At 43.9% G+C, this 17,347-nt stretch overlaps 1 long non-coding RNA gene across 1 annotated transcript; it reads right to left on the bottom strand.

The window, feature by feature from the left end:
* Window positions 1-486: 486 nt before the first annotated feature.
* Window positions 487-10,146, bottom strand: LOC115614861. Its single transcript, XR_003993875.1, has 3 exons — window positions 9,948-10,146; window positions 8,324-8,388; window positions 487-635 (listed from the first exon to the last, which is right to left on the bottom strand). It is a non-coding gene; the product is annotated as an uncharacterized LOC115614861 (long non-coding RNA).
* Window positions 10,147-17,347: the final 7,201 nt, after the last annotated feature.

Below are 17,347 nucleotides of genomic sequence, written 5' to 3'. Positions count from 1 at the left end.
TCTTTTCTCAACCTTTTCCTTCACCACTGGCAATAGCTTTTGTGACTATTTGTATTTTTTTAGCTTGGAAAGGAAAACTTATTAGAAACTGTATTTGTGGAAAAAATAACACAATGACTGTGGAACATATCACACAGATGAGGCAAGGAAGGTGAGAGAAATCCTTCTTACAGAATTGGGTCATGGATTAAATAAGAAAAAGAAAACTAAAACCAAAAATGACCAGGAGGCAAAAGTAAAGACTCTTCCTCTGACATTATAGTTTGAGCATCTGTGAAGAGAAGGAATAAAACTGTGTAGAATGTCTAAAGCATGTGAATTCTGTGAGATGTGCTGCTCAGGTGTTGCAGGACCCATGACTGCCCAGAGCAAGAAGTTTGGCTTATTTCAGTTACCCATGGTGTCCCTTTCAGCATGCATCCAGCTCTTCAGACTGCCTCTCTGTGTGAGTTTAGATTTTATAACAGTATCTCATCTGCTCAGATAACACTTGACAAGTCAGTTCAGCTGAACAGTTCCCATCACCTGGGGAATGAAGAGCTGGCATGGGAAAAGTGACTTCATTTCAAGGTCCTTTGCTGACAGAGGTATTCAGTGGCAGCATCTTCACAGGTTAGTGGCCACCTTCTGTTGCTCTAAAAGAAAATTAATTAAAAACAAAACAAAACCTTTTTTAGAGGCGAATTCAGATTGTGCTGAAACTGATGGGCAGTTCCCTTTGACCACACTGTGCCTGTGCCAACGGGTGAAGGGTAACATCCTGGGTGGAACAAAACACTTTCTGCTTGCTGTGAAGTCCAGAAGCAACAGATCTGTGGGCATCTTGAGAGCTTTTCTAAGTGCTGAGCACATCTATACACTACCCTGGCACATCTGGGTAGTGTATTTCCTTGTGCTGCTTGACACAGTCAGGTTTTGTTTTGTTTTTCTATTCTGAGAGTCTCTGATCTTGGCTGTTGAAAATGGGAAATGCAGACAAAAATTCATTTAGAGAATGGCAATGAGGGGCCATAAAGAGTTTGCTAATACAGTTTGTATGTTCATTGTATCCCCAGCTTTCTTGATGGGCTAATTACTATGCAGGCTCATGTTTGCTTTCTGAGCAGTTGGGAAACTAGTTGGAAGGTGTATGCTGAAACTACGCTGTCTCATTATGCTACTTGCTTCCTCAGTTGGAAAAATCATCTCTGACAAGCCACTTTCCTGGGTGCAGAGCTCAAAAGACGCCAAGAGGCTTGGGGCTCGATGAAAGGTATTTGATGTCAATAGCATTTGACATATGCAGGTTTGATATGTTCCTGGCTTCTAAGTGATGCCAAAAATGCAACTTATGAGAATAATATAAAGACAGCGGACAGAGATCTAACCCCCTTCAGATAATTGCTCTGAGTTGTTGCAAGGTGACCTTCATCCTCACGCAGACAGCTCATTGGTGAGAGTGCAAAAACATTTCTATCTACCCATTTTCCACGGACACATAAGAGGCAGTCTATGCTGCTTAGAAAACATCAGTGACCCTGTGTCTGTGGTGCAGGTAGTTTAGATGGTAACCTTTATAGGAGCACACGGGCAGCTGTCCTCATGCTTCCCAAACAGTTACTGTCCATGATGCTTTGTATTCCCCTTGGTAAGACCAAAACATATGGTTTGTAAGCAGAAACTGTGTTGAAGCATGAAACTTTCCAAAGGTGTAAGCCCACCTCTCCCATCAGCATCCTCCTTCTCCTCAGCATGTGTTTGGGCACAGAGAAATAGGTGCTGAGGGCCAACACTGCTCCTTTCTCCTCGAATGAGGAAACGAAGGCAAGGAGACATGAGGATGAGGCTTTCAGGGGTGGAATCCTGCACAGCTATGCCCTGTCCCTCACACCCCAGAAAGCCTAGCTCATGTCTGCATCCTCTTTCAAAGCTATGATTTCCTGCAATTAAGCCCTGGACTGGGCCATTAACCGGTTATAATTAAATTAGAGGTGAGGCAGGACATTAATAATAAAAACCACTCAGTGCCTGCTGAGCTGGAGGCTCAGTCTTCTGCCTGGCAGCCACACAAACACTGTCATTGACATGAAGGGCTCCATTTCCCACTACCCTCCTGCAGCATGGTAGTCACTGCCTCTCCCAGAGGACTGGAATGGAATGGGAAACTGGGTTTTCCCAATTTCACAGTGTTATTTGGCTGCAGGTGTAATGCTCAGGGAAGACATCCTTCCTGACTGCCCTGTGTCAGCACTGCTCACCTCACCAAACAGCCCTGGGCAGCGCCAGGATGGCTCAAGGCAGAGCTGATAACACACATGGCTACTGGAACCATTGCCATGTCTTTAAATGGGAAGGAAGAGCCCCCAGCCTTCTTCAACCTGCATGGCTCCAGCCATCCAGTCAGGCATTGCCCATCCCTATTGCCCCTAGTGCCACTGTAGGGCTGGCCACCACCTTGGCCCATCACCCTTCCATGAGGAGTCTGAAGTAGGCATGAGCTTACCACCACCATGCAGAGGGCCCTGCAGCAGGGAGAGAAACAGGGGCTGTGCATGTCCCCCACTGAATGTGTAGTGATATATTTCCCCTAATGAAATAGCATTTGGTATTTCAACATCATCGTCACACACTGCTGAATTTCTCCTTCTAACTCATCAGTTGCTTTCTCTGTGTGGTCCCTCCTGGGACAGGCTTAACCCCATGCTCAGTAGGAGATGCCAGAGACCAACATCCATCACAGGCCCTTCTTCTGTGGCAATTTTACCAGAGAAACCCATAGCAGGAAAAATGAGATCACTCCTTGTGACGAGGGTGAGGCTGAGGGCTCCCTTGTGCCAGTACGAGCTGCCCGTCCAGGCTCAGGTAAATGAATAGCTGTAATATACAGAGGAAACTGCACAGAGTCTTCTTGTCTGGACATTTCCATGAAATTTCGCTCCAAGGTAAAAAACTGCTTTTCACACCATGCTCCCAAATGTAGAAATAAACAGGAAAAAACAAGCTTCTCTTTTACTGATTCATTTTTCTCAGTGTCAAAGCAGCACAGAGCCACAGGTTGGGAATATTAATGACTCTCCTTCTGGGCTGGGCAGCACTGCAGGGCCCCAGAGCCCTTTATCAGCACAGACATCAAACACCAGGACAGGAGAAGAAACAGGTTCGTGCCTTCCTTTGCTCACTGAGTATGTTCGTAGGTGAATTCCTTCTTTCCCAGTCCAAGAGTGACTTACCTCTCCCCAAATGTCATTGCTTGCACACAGCAAACTGCTTTGCTGTTTAGTGAGAGCAACTTCCATGCTTGGTTAGATTTTGCATCTCCTAATGTTGGGGCTGAAATCGATCTGTCTTTCCTTTGGGAAGAATACTTTGTCCTGCAGCTGCCCCCTGTTCAGATTAAAGTTGTCTACTGAAAGCCCTCACCCATGTAAGATGCAGTTGCTCCAGTAAAGAAATGGTTTAAAGATGCCTTTAAAGCCTAGTTCATTTAAAACCTTTTGAAAACCACTGCCCTAGATCTCTCAGCTAGAAGTCATGGATGGAGGCAGGACACGGTTGGGATGGGCCCACAGCTGCTTTTTAAAGCAGAGTGTAACATACTTCCACACGCTTTAGAATCAAGCTCTGTACATGCAAGAAGTGGTATTGCATTCCCAGAGATACTTTGCTAAGATCTCCAGAACAGAAAATCTGCAGAAAAACTATTTTCTACCACAAAATTCTAAATTCTACCTGCCTCTTTCCAGCCTCTTTGTGAAAACTGCAATTCCCATCTGTTCAAATTCATGCCTTTTACCCATTGCAGCAGTATTTTACTAACGGTTTATATACTTCTAAATACTACATATCATCTAACTGTTCAAATTCCCTTTGGGCTAGGAATTGTATGTGCATATGAGACATAATCCTGATTTGAAAGACACAGACAGATCAATGGTAGGGTACAAAACTCCAAAGTGGAAATGTAGCATACAGTTTACATATTTCATATAGGTCTTACGGCAGCTACCCTGCTGGAAATCCAAACGTCAGGCCTGGAAAACACAGGCCAAAGGGAATGTGGAACTTGCTATGCCAAAGACAAACAAGGAATTTGTAAGACAACAGGAACAAGATCTCACAAGTGAAATTTAAAATGCTAGTCCTAAAACTCTCCCTTGAACAACACTACACATCTGTATCTCTCCTTTCTGTCTTCGGTATCTAATACCTGCTTTTAAAACATCTTTTAATAACATTAAAAAGGAATAAAAAAATATGCAGGTGCTTCTATTTATGAGTAGGCAATTTTCTTAGAAGTTCACAAGAACAAAAAACTCCATGTGTGTTCCAAGGCACACAATAAGATTTCTGAGCAAGCCTTCTTTATTATTCAATTTACTAAAATATATAGCTGTTTCAAATGTGGTTCCTATCTGAAACATGCCTCATAGAACAATGTTTCTCTCACTCCCTGTAATTCTGGCTCCACAACACCAGTTTTATTTGCAGGCCTAGCAAACAATGATCTATCCATCCACGTCATGCATATTATGTCAAATTTATTACGGCAGCTTTTCAGCATATTTCCAGTCAAAGCTTCATTCTTCTTACAGATTCTGCAAGTGAACAACAGTATAGTTACAAATGCCTCCCCATGAGGCAGCATTCCTGACAGTAGAACTGAACTTACTGTATTTCTTGCAGAATTGTGACACCCGTATAACCAATCATTATGACACATTGCTGAGAAACACCATTTTGCTCTGTGCTTGATATATTCCCGACTCAAACTGAACAGGAGTGATCCTGGGAGTTGTTCAACCCTTGATTAGTACTTGAATAGATCAAGCATACATCTTCATGTCCCAATAGAAGACAACCCAAAGAATTAGCTGTCCACAGCCAAGGCCCTGAACCTTGGGAGAGGTTTGTCCACAGAACAAATCACACATATGCGGGAACATGAATAACAAATATGTGCAGAGCAGCATACCAGGAAACAGAGAAAACTGCAAGATATTTCTGTCAAGTGGTGGCAGTGCTAATGAGCATCTGCACTAAGGGATTATATTCCTTTTTTGATTGAAAGCACTTACAGATTTACATTAGCTCTGATCCAGTAAAGCTTTAGCAACTGCTCATAGTGAAGCTCACTGACTGCAATGGCAGCACTCACGTGCAGGTACATAAATGAACTGGGGTTTGGGCAGGAAAATGCCCTGGTTCTTCCCAGATGACAGGGCAAGCACCCAATAAACATGCCAGTGAAACACTATTTTCAAATCAGGAAATAAAGTCCAGTCCCTGCTTTGCAGATTCTGAGCTGTGAATACCTCTCTGTGAATGCTCTGTGGAGACCAGCTCTGAGCTGCACTGGGAATAAATGAACAGTTATAGCATCCCCCCACAACACTTGTTGCCTTCTCCTCTCTGAACACAGCTCTCAGTGCACTTCTTTCCTTCCTGTGCCCAAGCAACCCAGCCATGGTCTCACCTCTCCTTTGGTTTTGTCTGCAGAGGTGCCCTGATCCAGCCCTGGGGAATTCTGTGTGCTGAATGCAGCGTGGATGGCTGTGTCCAGGGGCCAGAACAAGTAAGAAATGTTTATGAAAAGCTCTTTTTGGTTTTGCTGAAGGTTTAACTATGGCTTCTGAAGCCTCACAGTCCATGCAAATTGTACCAATGATGGAATTTCTGTTGGCAGAGGTAGAGCAGGGGCTAAATGCTTCGGAGCATTAGTACGCATTACATTCTCTGCTGCTCTGGTAGTCTGCCTCTCATGAAGAGCACAGATACGCTGTATTATCAGTATCAGACCCAGAGAAGAAGATTAATGTGATTAGTCATAAATGGACTGAGGAAAACTCATCTGGAGTTTAGGGGAGTGCTAGCGGTTGCTCTTGGAGAACTTGCAAGTGCAAAGATATTGAGCAGCAAATAACTATTTAACCTAGCGTGCCAGCATTTCTCTGTGTTGGAAGTTTATACCAGAATCTGAAAAAAGCAGGCTTTAAATAGCTGTCAGAAAAACTGAAAAGGCTTCACAGCTCCAAAGGTTTGAAGAAAATAAATGCAACCACTAAGAGTATTTTTTAAATCATGGACAAATGACATTGAATAAGCTAACAACAGTGAATTTCATACAGTAGTAAATAGGAATATCACTCTTCAGCCCCAGGTTTTACAATAGAAACCAATGTCCTTTGGCAGATAGCAAACTGAGGTACAAAGAAATGAAAAGGTTCTTTGTCAGCAGGAGACCAGCTGGGAGTAATGAACAACAGGCAGGTCTCCTGCCTAGCATTTCAGTGCCTTTCTTACTAGAGCAACACTGCCCATCCATCCACACAGCTTTGTATCTGCTACTGATGGAGCTGACTAACACAGCAGAACTCAGGTCTGCAAGGCGCTGAGCTCCTCCATTGCCATTGCAGCGGGACGAGCCTGTGAGTTCTGGTTTCACTCCAGCTGGCACTCCTCTCTCTTTGGAGCAAGTATTCAGGCTAAGCCATTCAAGTGCTGACAACTGCTAATTCTTAGCCACAGGGCAGCACTAATTTTATCTTCCAAATCCTAGTCATCTCAGGACCTGTACCAGGCTTTTCAGCTCACTTGGAGAATGGCTGAGCCCTGGGGATGTGCTTTGAGGGATGCTAGAATATAGGGAGTGCTGCACAATGGAGAAGCCTATATCGTGAAGGGGACTCCCATCTGGTCAGGTCACCAAGTGTTAAGCCATGGGTGTAGCTTACCACAATCCGTTTTCCAGCAAAAATAGCCCCAGAGCTTAATCCTAAAGCAACAGTGTTAGGTGACAGCACTTAGAACCTGACACAGGGGGACAAGGCACTCTCTTCTTAGGGGATGAGAACCTGACACAGGGGGACAAGGCACTCTCTTCTTAGGGGATGCAAGCAATAAACTCCTCTGCAGGTCTCAGTTGCAATACAGCTGAAAGTCTAATAGACCCCTCAGAGGACAAAATGAACTAACAAAACCATCTATCCTTTGTTTGTCAGGGAACACAACTTCTGTCTTCCATCTTTGCTTATAGCAGAGCACATGCTTAAGTGGTTTCCTGCAGCGGGATGTCTTTGCTGAACTGAGGTCTGCAGGAGCCATTGATCATTTCCACTGGTAAACAACCTTGTTTTTCACCAATACATGGATGCAAAAATGCCGGCTGTGGACTAAAAGGTTTTTCAGCAAACCCAAAATCTCAGGTAATAACTCTGGTCTAAAATTAAAATTCAAAAAAGGAAAGAAAAGTTTGGATTTCCGCCACCTCCAACATCCCTTTTCTAATAAAGAGCAGCTTCCAAAACATAACAGCACAGGTAGAATAAAATTCATGCAGCCAAAGTTTCCTTATCAAAACCAAAAATACCCAGGAAAAAAATCGGACATTGACTGTGCAATGGGAAAGCTCAGATTTTGTCATGTGAATCAATCACATGATTGACTGATCAAGCACAACATTCCTTTAGCTTCAGTATAAACTGTTATTTCCTACCTTCCAGTAAAAAACGTCCATTCCAAATGGCCATTTCTCTTCAAGTGCAAAACCAAATCTTCAACGACAGTACTTCAAATGAAGACTATTGTTCTCAGATAAAAAAAAATCCCTTTTCCTGCCACTGTGAATAAAACACTTTGCTTCCTAATTCTAGGGAGGAATCTTCTGAATGGAAAGCTTAGCTGTGACTACCAGAATGTTGATTTGAGGTGCTATAGGGTTGGACTTTCCTGCTTTGTCATGTATGTCAGACATCTAAATGTGGTGCTGTGTAAAAGATAGCAGCATTTCTGCTTAAACCCCTAGTAATAGAAATTTAAACAATTCCAGCAGGAATATTTCTGTATTTACTGAAGATAACCAGGATCACTCAAAATATTCACAGTATCTGAAACACTGGAAATTTCTTGGCCCTTCACAGGATTTGTCTCTAGTGGGATTTATCAGTATTTTTCCTATAAGGATTTATTTTTTCCCTTCAACTCAAGTGGAAAAAGCAGAATGACCTCTCACTTTGGCAAGTGCCGAGTATTTAAGAGACCATCAGGAATTTAACAAGCCAGTGCTGTATTTATCCCAACATTAAAAGCTGCCCTTCCTGGGAGTTTAAAAGATTCTTCCCTGAGTGCACCATTTTATTCCAAATACATATCAAGATGTTATTTTCTCCTTAAATTTCCTTTTAAAGCATTCCCATCTGCCACTATCTGCAAGTCTCTTTTACCTTAGGGAAAGGATATAGCTGTGTTTTGGTTACCCCTAGTCACACCATAACTGCAATGTGTTTAAACAGAAAAACACTGTGATTTACTGTTTCATACAGAAATTGGAACCTGTGCTAGAGCTCACCCATAGCATTATGGCCAGGTTCTTAGTTGACTTGTTCTTCCCATTGATGCCACATCCTCTTCCCTCTCACAAAGGTAAGGCAAATATGGAGATAAGAAAAGAAAAAAAAGGAAATAGAAGTTAAAAAAAGAAAAAATAATTACTCTCAAGCTTCTTGAAATATATCCTGCCTTGCTTTGGGCTGGTTTTGATTGGCTTCTGTATAATTAGTTCCTGCTCACAATTTCTGTGATAATTGCACTCTATTAATTGGGCATATATTGTACTCCATGCAGTCAGCAAGTGATGAAGCTGTCAGTATTTTGTTAGCTATTACACTGCCTGGTTCTTATGGGCTGTTTGATATTGGTAACAAATGAGCCAATTTATACATCATAAATAAGACTCAAAAGCCCTGCTTTATCAGCTAGGGAGAAAAAATACTGTTATCTTGGTTGACAAAATGCTTGTACTAAGATTCCCAGTGCCTTTTGGCAGGAATTCATCAGAGCAGATGTATTCCTTCTATTGGGCACCATTTGGTTCAATTATTCTTAATGTTTAATGGCAGAATAATTGGACCAAATGGTAATGTATACTCCAATAAAATACTTTCATGAAATGCTTTAATTGCTTGATCTCTATAACTGCAGTGCTGAGCTCTTTATTCTGCTTATTGACATTTGATAGACCATGATCTTAATATGTTACTTTCATAAATTTCTTGATGAGTTTTATCAGAGGTGAGCACTAAACCCATGGGAACATGTCTGGTAAATGGGCTGGGGAACTGGGACAAATAAGGGGAAAAGCAAACTGACATAAAGCTGCTCCATCATAGCTACAGGCAATTCTGTGCAGCCACCCTAGGCAGGAGGAGGAAGGATGAGGATGGCCATTCTTGTTCTGCGAGTTCAAGATGTGCTCCAAACATCTTCCCCTGCTAGTGAGCAGCTTGGTCTAAGTGGCCAAGCAGCTTGTTTTCTACTTCCTGGGCATTTAAAGTGCTTGTGCTCAAAGTCCTTCCTTGAGCAAAACTCTCACTAAGCTGAAAAGAGTTGTGACAGCAATAACATGGGGTCCGATCGACTCTCCATGGAGTCAGCATAGTCTAAGGATGAAAACAGATGTCTAACATACTCCTGACCCTCCACTGGTATTCTGGTTTATCGGATGACCAGAAAACAAAGAGCAGGATGATGCCAGGAGACAGAGTGAGCAGGAAGGAGGTGCAGAGCCAGGGAAGAAGCTATCAGAAGGGGGTGGATAACTGTCTTCACTCCCTGCTGTATGCAGGAAATAAATACCTGCTACTGGGGACTCATGGGGAGAACAATGTCTTACAAGTCAGGGGAAGGCTTACAAACCAGGAAAAGATTACTGGCTCTACAAGGCGCTGCCTTGACTTCAGTTTGGGTAATGCTGGGTACAATGGGCCCTTGGTCACTGATTGGGGCTCCTTCCTGCCAAGCAAAGGACGCAGTAATCCATTTATCATGCATCCAAAAAGGGCCAGAAGCCAGTAAGGAGAAGATGAAGCCATTTTCTTCCTGCTTATGAAAAATTCTTTGGCTATTATTAGTGATGATAGATTTTATTTTAAACTGATATAAGGGAAAAGCACAGAAATACCTGCCAGAGTTACCTGCTCTCACATATCCGTGTCCTGATCTCCACACCACCACAATCAGTGCGGGTACCATACTGGTCTCACTAAACGCATCAGCTCCGGGTCCTGGATATACTTGTGCAAGCAGATGACATCCCAGTTTCTGCAAAAGCAGGGAGTGCCCAAAAGGACAGAACAGCAGAGAAAACAGCAAGAAAAGCGAGTCCCTCCTGAGTCTCCAAACAGCCCCAGCTCTGCTGAGACACCTGCTTTAACTCCAAACAATGAGCAAACAGTAAAGCGGTGCAAAATCCCTTGTGAAGAGTTCTGCTGGGAATTGTTAGAGGATTAAACAGAGCAGAAGGAATGGGGAGGAGATGCATTTTTAAAGCTTCTCAATTAGTTTCTAATTGCTGGCATCCAGCCAGTCTGGAGAGGCAGGGAAGGGATGGGAGCCAAGGGGCTACAGCAACTGCTCGCACTGCAGAGTTCCCCCATGGCCAGCACATTAGAAACAACCAGGGCTGCGAGGGCAGCCTTCACCCCACACCCCTGCTCAGGGCTTAGGCCTGAGAAATCAAACATTACACTGCTATGGATGTACTTACTGTGCCTAATTAGTTAGTAGAATTTTATCAGAAAGTTGTTTTACCAATCTGGTTCCTTTTGCTTTTTCTGGGGAAAGACAGAACTGAATGAAAATTGAAGGAGTGAAGTCTGTGGAAAAATCCTACCTATCAAAGTTTTCATCACAATACTGCATTTATGTACCCTACGTGGAAAAGCAGGAATATTTTGGGGATCTTTTGGCTCCAAAGTCAGTTCAGACATGAACAAATCTAATGCTCCATCCCTGGCAGTGTTCAAGGCCAGGTTGGACAGAGCCTTGGGCGACATGGTCTAGTGTGAGGCATCCCTGGCCCATTGCAGGGGGGTTGGAACTAGATGGTCTTAACGTCCTTTACAACCCAAACCAGCCTCTGATTCTGTGAAATTCTTTAATGCAAACCATTAAAGCAGAACCTACTCTTGTGTTGTCAAATTAATGTTTCTCAATGAGATGTAGTGAGTTACGGATGGGGGGCCTGGGACATCTGCAGAGGTACAACACAGCAATGTCCTGAGGGCTGGGAGTGACACAGGTGCTTTCTGAATTTACTGCTTTTAATACCCATCTTAGAAGAGGCTCGAACACAGCGTGTGGGTGGTTCTGTTACACCAGCAGAACAAAAGGGACTGTAGATGAAAGTCCTGTCATACAGGCTGCAAACATGGGCTTTGCTTCTGCTGCTGTTGCCGCATTTTCAGATCTTTGCAAGATCTGGAAGCAACGGGGGAAGAACTCGAGCTGTGGTCTGAAACAGCTCAAGCTTAATGATGAAACCTGGAAATCAATTGTTAGTAGGAGGCAGAGCTCTGGCAGACCCCTCCATGTCTTTTGAAAGCAATCCATTTTCAAAGGGCAGCCTCATGAGGATGGAGATGGGAATTTCCCAACTAGAAAAGTCAATGAGGCTGTCATGCAAGAGCAGGCTGGCTTCAGCAGATGGAGCATGACAGCAAGAATTCTTTAGGTTTGTGAGCAGCAATTTCTACATCAGGCATAATCCAGAGGATAGGGGAAAAATCAATAGATGGATAATGTTCAGGAAATCAATAGGATTGAAGCTCTAAGGCCAAGTTATACATGTGGAGAAGTGACACTGACACTACTCTTGAGCCGCTGATCTCAAAAGTTTGGTCTTGAAGAGGAAGCAGTCGGCAGTGCTCCCATCATGGTAATAATGGAAAAAAGGTTCATTCTCTTGCAAATGACATCCTGCATGTGTGAGAAAATCTACTTTCTGCGCTGAGTATTCTCTGAAGTGGATTTCAGGACTGATTACCAGATGTTCAGCGGACAAGCTGTGGAGGTGTGTTATGTCAAACATTTCACCAGGGCCACAAGACAATAGTTATGAAAAATTAAATGCAAAATAATGTATTGCTTCATTTTCCCTGTGTTTTGCACATGCCTGTTTAGAGCACAACTCAAAAGGGATTAACATCTTTACATCACATTCCTCCTGCTATACAATGAGAAAAATCACTTGGGATAGAAAAAGCTGCTGGCACTAAGGGCCTTCCAGCACCTCAGGATATTGGGATTTAGGCTGAGCAGTGCTAATCGGTGACGCTGACAGTGGATGGACAGGTTAAGAAGGTCCAAGCAGATAACCTGGAATTTGTCTGACTTCCTATTAATAATGGTTTCTTCGCGCCAGCCCCAGCAACTTCCATTGACATCAGCCAGGAATGCTCCTAGGAACACTGCAGCCAGAATTCCTAAAAGCTCTTATTTTCATGTTTGCCTCAGAAAACGGGAAAACAAAAGGGGTAGAGAGAGAAAAGCACCCATCAAATTCACTGTGATGAAAAAGAGAGGTCAAGTTCACAGCTCACCCTGCCCAAACATTTCCAGGAGCTCCCTGCACAGAACTGCCAACACCAACCAACATTCCTAGCACTGTTTTCAGAGGTGCGTCAAGCACATCCTAATGACCTACACAACAGCAGAGGATTTTAGGCCTGATATCTTCTAATGATAAAGAAAAGATTTATACCTCCATAGGAAAGTTTAAGCTTGTGTGTACATGGCACAGGGGTGCGTAAGGGCAGGACCCACATTGGTCTGCGTTTGCTATGCAAACCCCATCTCACACATTGCTTGGTGGCAGAGCGAGGATGAGCACTCTGATGTTCAGTGGTAGCACTGCTGGTCTCCTGTTGAAACGCAGCATGAGTCCCTCTGAAGCTGCAGGTTGTCTGTTTTCAGAAGACCTCCCCTACAGACCAGGATATTACAGCTGTAGGAGACTAATACCATGCTGCTGCCAATATTCTTTGAATGAAGCCTCTGGTCCCACGTTGTTGGGGCAAAAGGTGAGTTTTGCTAAGCAAGCAAAGAGGTAAGGCAGGGCACCAATTACTAGTTATTTCCTGAACTGTGCTGCCTTGCAGGGTGAAGTCCTTTAATGAAAGCAAAAGGAAGGAGTTATGGGGACTGAGCTGCTGCGTATTGGCCAATATTGGCCAATATTCAGTCACAGAGACAAACAGAGCAGCGCTTGTGACAAAACAGCATTTTCTAAACCTCTCTACTGACCCATCTGTGAAAAAAAGGAACAACGTCTCTCTTAAGTACTTCCTGCAGTGCCCTTTCTTGACTATTATATTTTATTCCCGTTTTGGAGCGGCTGGAGAGCAGCAATCTGCATCTAGCTCTAAAGAGGCTGCCACATGCAATTATAGAGAGAAAGTCTTGAAGGACACAGCGCTGGAGCAGAGAGACATTTGAAATCAAGGGAACAGCTTTGTTTAGCTGTGTGGCCTTTTGCTGCCCTGTAATTCTTTATGTCGATTATAATAGAAAGATCAAATTTCTCATTTTCTCATCTCTGTAGCTAGAGAAATGTAAAAACTCTTTCACACTTGATCTCTCTGAGCCTCCTTTCCCAGATTCGGTTACCAATACTTTGTCACTGTCACCTCTCTGGCGATGGCCTGATGGTACGCATACGTGCTTTCAGAAGAGTTGCTGTGGTAAATACAAAGGACGCAGTTTTCAATTCCCTGTTGCACATCCCAACAGCACTTAATTCATGGAGCAACCCATTTCTGTCAGCCGCTTCCTTCTCTCCAGGCTTGGCTATCCCTGTTAGGTTTCATTACAAATTAGCCTGGATTTAACTGGGAATTGAGGGCCAGGCTATTCCCTTATCTTTGCAAACACAAGGAGGTCCAAAAGGAGGCATCTCCTGTCCCAAAATGATGGGAGAAGTGAACACTGTCCTCATGGCATTCCTCTCGCTTCCTCCTTGATGATGTGGGAGCGCTCCAAGGACAGAAGGAGGGCAGATGTGGGAAACCATCACAATTGCAATGTGGAGCTTCTTCCGTGCAAGCAGGGTGAGATACATAAGACACAGAGCAGAGATTTCCCAGCAAGGATCCACTTGCCACCCCCATCCAGTCCTGTGGGCTCCCCCTGTGTTTTGCCCTCTGCCTGCCCATCAAGGCCACTTTGTACTTACATGAACAGGACGTGGAAGGGGTAGCTCATGGGAAGCAGCCTGCGTCTGTCCCCGCACCAGAACGGAGGTGAGTCCTGTCTCCAGCCTGGCGCTGTGATCCAAAATACACAGAAAACCTTTTCCCTCTACAGTGTTCTAAGTCCTATAGAAAAGGAATGGCCACGTATGCCATGCATATGCTATGCAATACTCTGCTCTTACTGACCCTAAGTCACTCAGCACCCACAAACACTGGCAGATGGAAAAATGCAAAAGACCAAATACACACAGGCACTAACGATCCTTCTGCAATCTGCAGGAGGGGGCTACCAGGTGTTGGCTAAGTCAAATCAGCTCACAGTAGTTATCTCTGAGGAATAACATGCAATAACCCATGTACACTTTTATGTTTAATCTTTAGCTGGGATTTTGTGAGGCTGAACAAATACAAAGACGTGTTGAGGATTCCACCAAAGGTGCATCTGTCTCTGGATGAAAGGATCCTGACATCAAACTGACTGCAGCTGGGCTGCAAAAAGTTTTAAATCACTGCGATCAACACAACTTTAGTACCAAAGTACAAATACACATACCATGATTTCCTCTGGGTGCCAGGCAAATCCCGTTATGCTACTTATGAATGGGCCTCATTAAGTAGAAAAAAACCTGTTGGTGCAACCTGTTCCTTTTTGAATTAAAGATATTAAAGTTGATAGATACCCCTAATTCTCTGCTCAGCCTTTTATGCATTGCAATAACACTGCTCCCATTGTTAGGAAAAGTTTTGAGTTTGCATAATCTGCCTTTCATATCCCTGGCAGCTGCAGATCATTCTTGGTGACTAAATTAAGAACAGTTTCTTTCAAGAATCCACCAGATCTGTCCTTTTTTCCTCCCCGTACCTACAAGTTAGGAAGAAACTAAGAAAACAAAACCTCACCAACAAGCATTAAATCCTATCGGATCAGGCTGGAAGGTCACCTCATCCATCTCTCTGCCCTGAGGCAAAAATCAACTCTTCTTAAGCCACTCCTGACAGATGCTCATCTAACTCTGAAAAACATCCACTGATGATTTCACAGCTCATTCCTTGGCTTAGCTCATGGCTGCAAGTGTGACCCAACTGTTCATTACCACAGTGGGAGCTCCTGACTGCTTCTCCTGCCCACACTGGACTTGAGGAAGACTATTTCTCCTTGAAGTATTTCTTCTCTCTTTAAAGCAGCCCTTTACATGCTTTTCACTCCTTGTATCTCTTACGAACATACCCATCCACCACTTTTCTGAAACACAGCCCCCATTTCAGAGCCCAGCACTCCCGAACAGGCAAGGCAAACTGCTCCTCAGCCCGTTTCTGCTCCGTGTTTACTCCTCTTGTATAGAGGCAGGAGCAGAACACAAGAGGTCGAGGTCTTAGCTCCCCAGGAAAGCAATGGACAGGTAGGGAAGAGGCAGCAAGAGGACTCTAGGGCAGCTTTTAGGCTGGCATGCACCCGGTCACTGATGCCTGCTGGTAGCACAGTGTGGGGCTGACCAGAGCACACCTGGTTCCCAGGTGGAACACAACAGTTCCCCAGTCACACAACACATCCAGCTCCAGACCAGCCAGCCCAACAAACCTGGTGGTGTGGACCCTGCCAGTTGGGAGGATGACACCGTAAGTAGAGAAGAATCACAGAGAGTAAGCTATGTGGATGGAAAGGTGGGGAAAAAAACAGCAAGTTTAGTAGAGGAAGGAGAAAGAAAGATGATAAATCGAAACATGCAGTGACTGGCTTTTCCCATACTTGCCCCTCGCTAGAGTCGATCTTGACTTCAAAAGAAACTCCAATTTTCTGAAAGGCAGCAGAAAGAAAAACAAGGCATGAAATCCGGCAATCAGTTCAGAGGCTTACAGCAGCATCTAGTACTAGCATTTTACATGTCATGCAATAATGCACTAAGCCTAGGAGGTTTTTGGATTTCTGTAACAAAGTTGACAGGTTTTGCCAGCACTTAGCCCTGTGCACAGACACTTCCTGGCTCTCCCAGCCCAGTGAGGCTGCCTAGACCTGTGTTTTGGGCCACTCCATACACACAGCTATTACTGTGCTCAGCTCTTTGCACAAGGGAACCATCCAGGCCAATGTGACATGTAGGCTATTATAGGTGCCCAGGTCAGAAAATCCCCAAGGTCATCAGACCAGGCTCACCCTGGAGAGCAGGGTGAGTGGCATAGTACTGCTCTGGACTGGGGAAGCAGGCTCTGCTGTGAAGGGATGGTCCTGCTCAGGATCTCTTCTGGGGATGGATCTGCAATGACATGCTGTTCCAATCACAGCAATTTTGCATGATACCAGCTGCTTTTCCGGATGTAGGGAAGAACAGGCCTGACAAATGGGATGGTAAATGCACGTTAAGGACATTACTCCAGAACTCCCAGCTGTTACACTTTTGCTGTGAGAATTTAAAGGTATCTTGTTAAAGATGTAACACAATGTCAGCATTAACAGTTTCCTCCTGCTTTGCCTTTTAAGTGCCCAATCCTACGGAGCTTTATTAACACAGGCTGAAATTTCAAGACTTAAAGGCTAAATAAATCCCACTTAAAAAACTTTCACAAAGGGGATTAACTGTAATTTACCCTCTGCTTACACCACCGTTTCCCTGCTATGGGAGCAGCAACTCTCATGTATGAGCCTCTTGGGTTTAGGCTGTGAAAGGCTGATGGAGCAGAGCTTGCGTCCCACTCTGCTGCAGCAGGGGCAGCACTCAGGTAGGCAGCTGCCGAGGACAGCAATCACACTCGTGCCAGGTTGTAACTCTGCATGCTTAAGCAAAGACAAAAGCATCCCGTCTAGGCATTGCATTTACTTGCAATTTACAACAGCTATAAATCACAGGAAATGCTACTAAAACACCTTTCCAAGGGAGACTAAAACTAACTTTACACATTGCCATACACAGCATAATGACACATGCAAATAAAATCAAACCAGACTGCAACACCACACCAAGCAAGCTGAACACAGGAAGAGGGCCCTGGTTACAGGGAGACAGCAGTGCCTTGGCACATGTGAAACATTGAACATTCAAAAGGACAAACCCAGAGCTCATAAAATTTGGAACAGGACACCTGAAAATTAAACATCATACTGTTCTGTATACGGCTTAAGAGGAATGAAATTTGTATGTATTGTCAAACTGCTTACATATAAGAAAAGATAGATATATATAGAGAAAAAGATCTACTTTTTTAGATAAAAAGCATATATAGGAATATATCAATATTATCCACTTGAAACTAAATTCCTATACATTTGATTTCACCCACCTGTAACAAAATGCTGAATGGCAGAAAGCAACAGACAAACAATACTCTACTTTATAGAAAGGACAAAGTCA

The sequence above is a fragment of the Strigops habroptila genome, chromosome 11 (assembly GCF_004027225.2).
Source record: "Strigops habroptila isolate Jane chromosome 11, bStrHab1.2.pri, whole genome shotgun sequence".
NCBI lineage: Eukaryota > Metazoa > Chordata > Aves > Psittaciformes > Psittacidae > Strigops > Strigops habroptila.
This window is presented reverse-complemented; position numbering and strand designations above follow the sequence as displayed.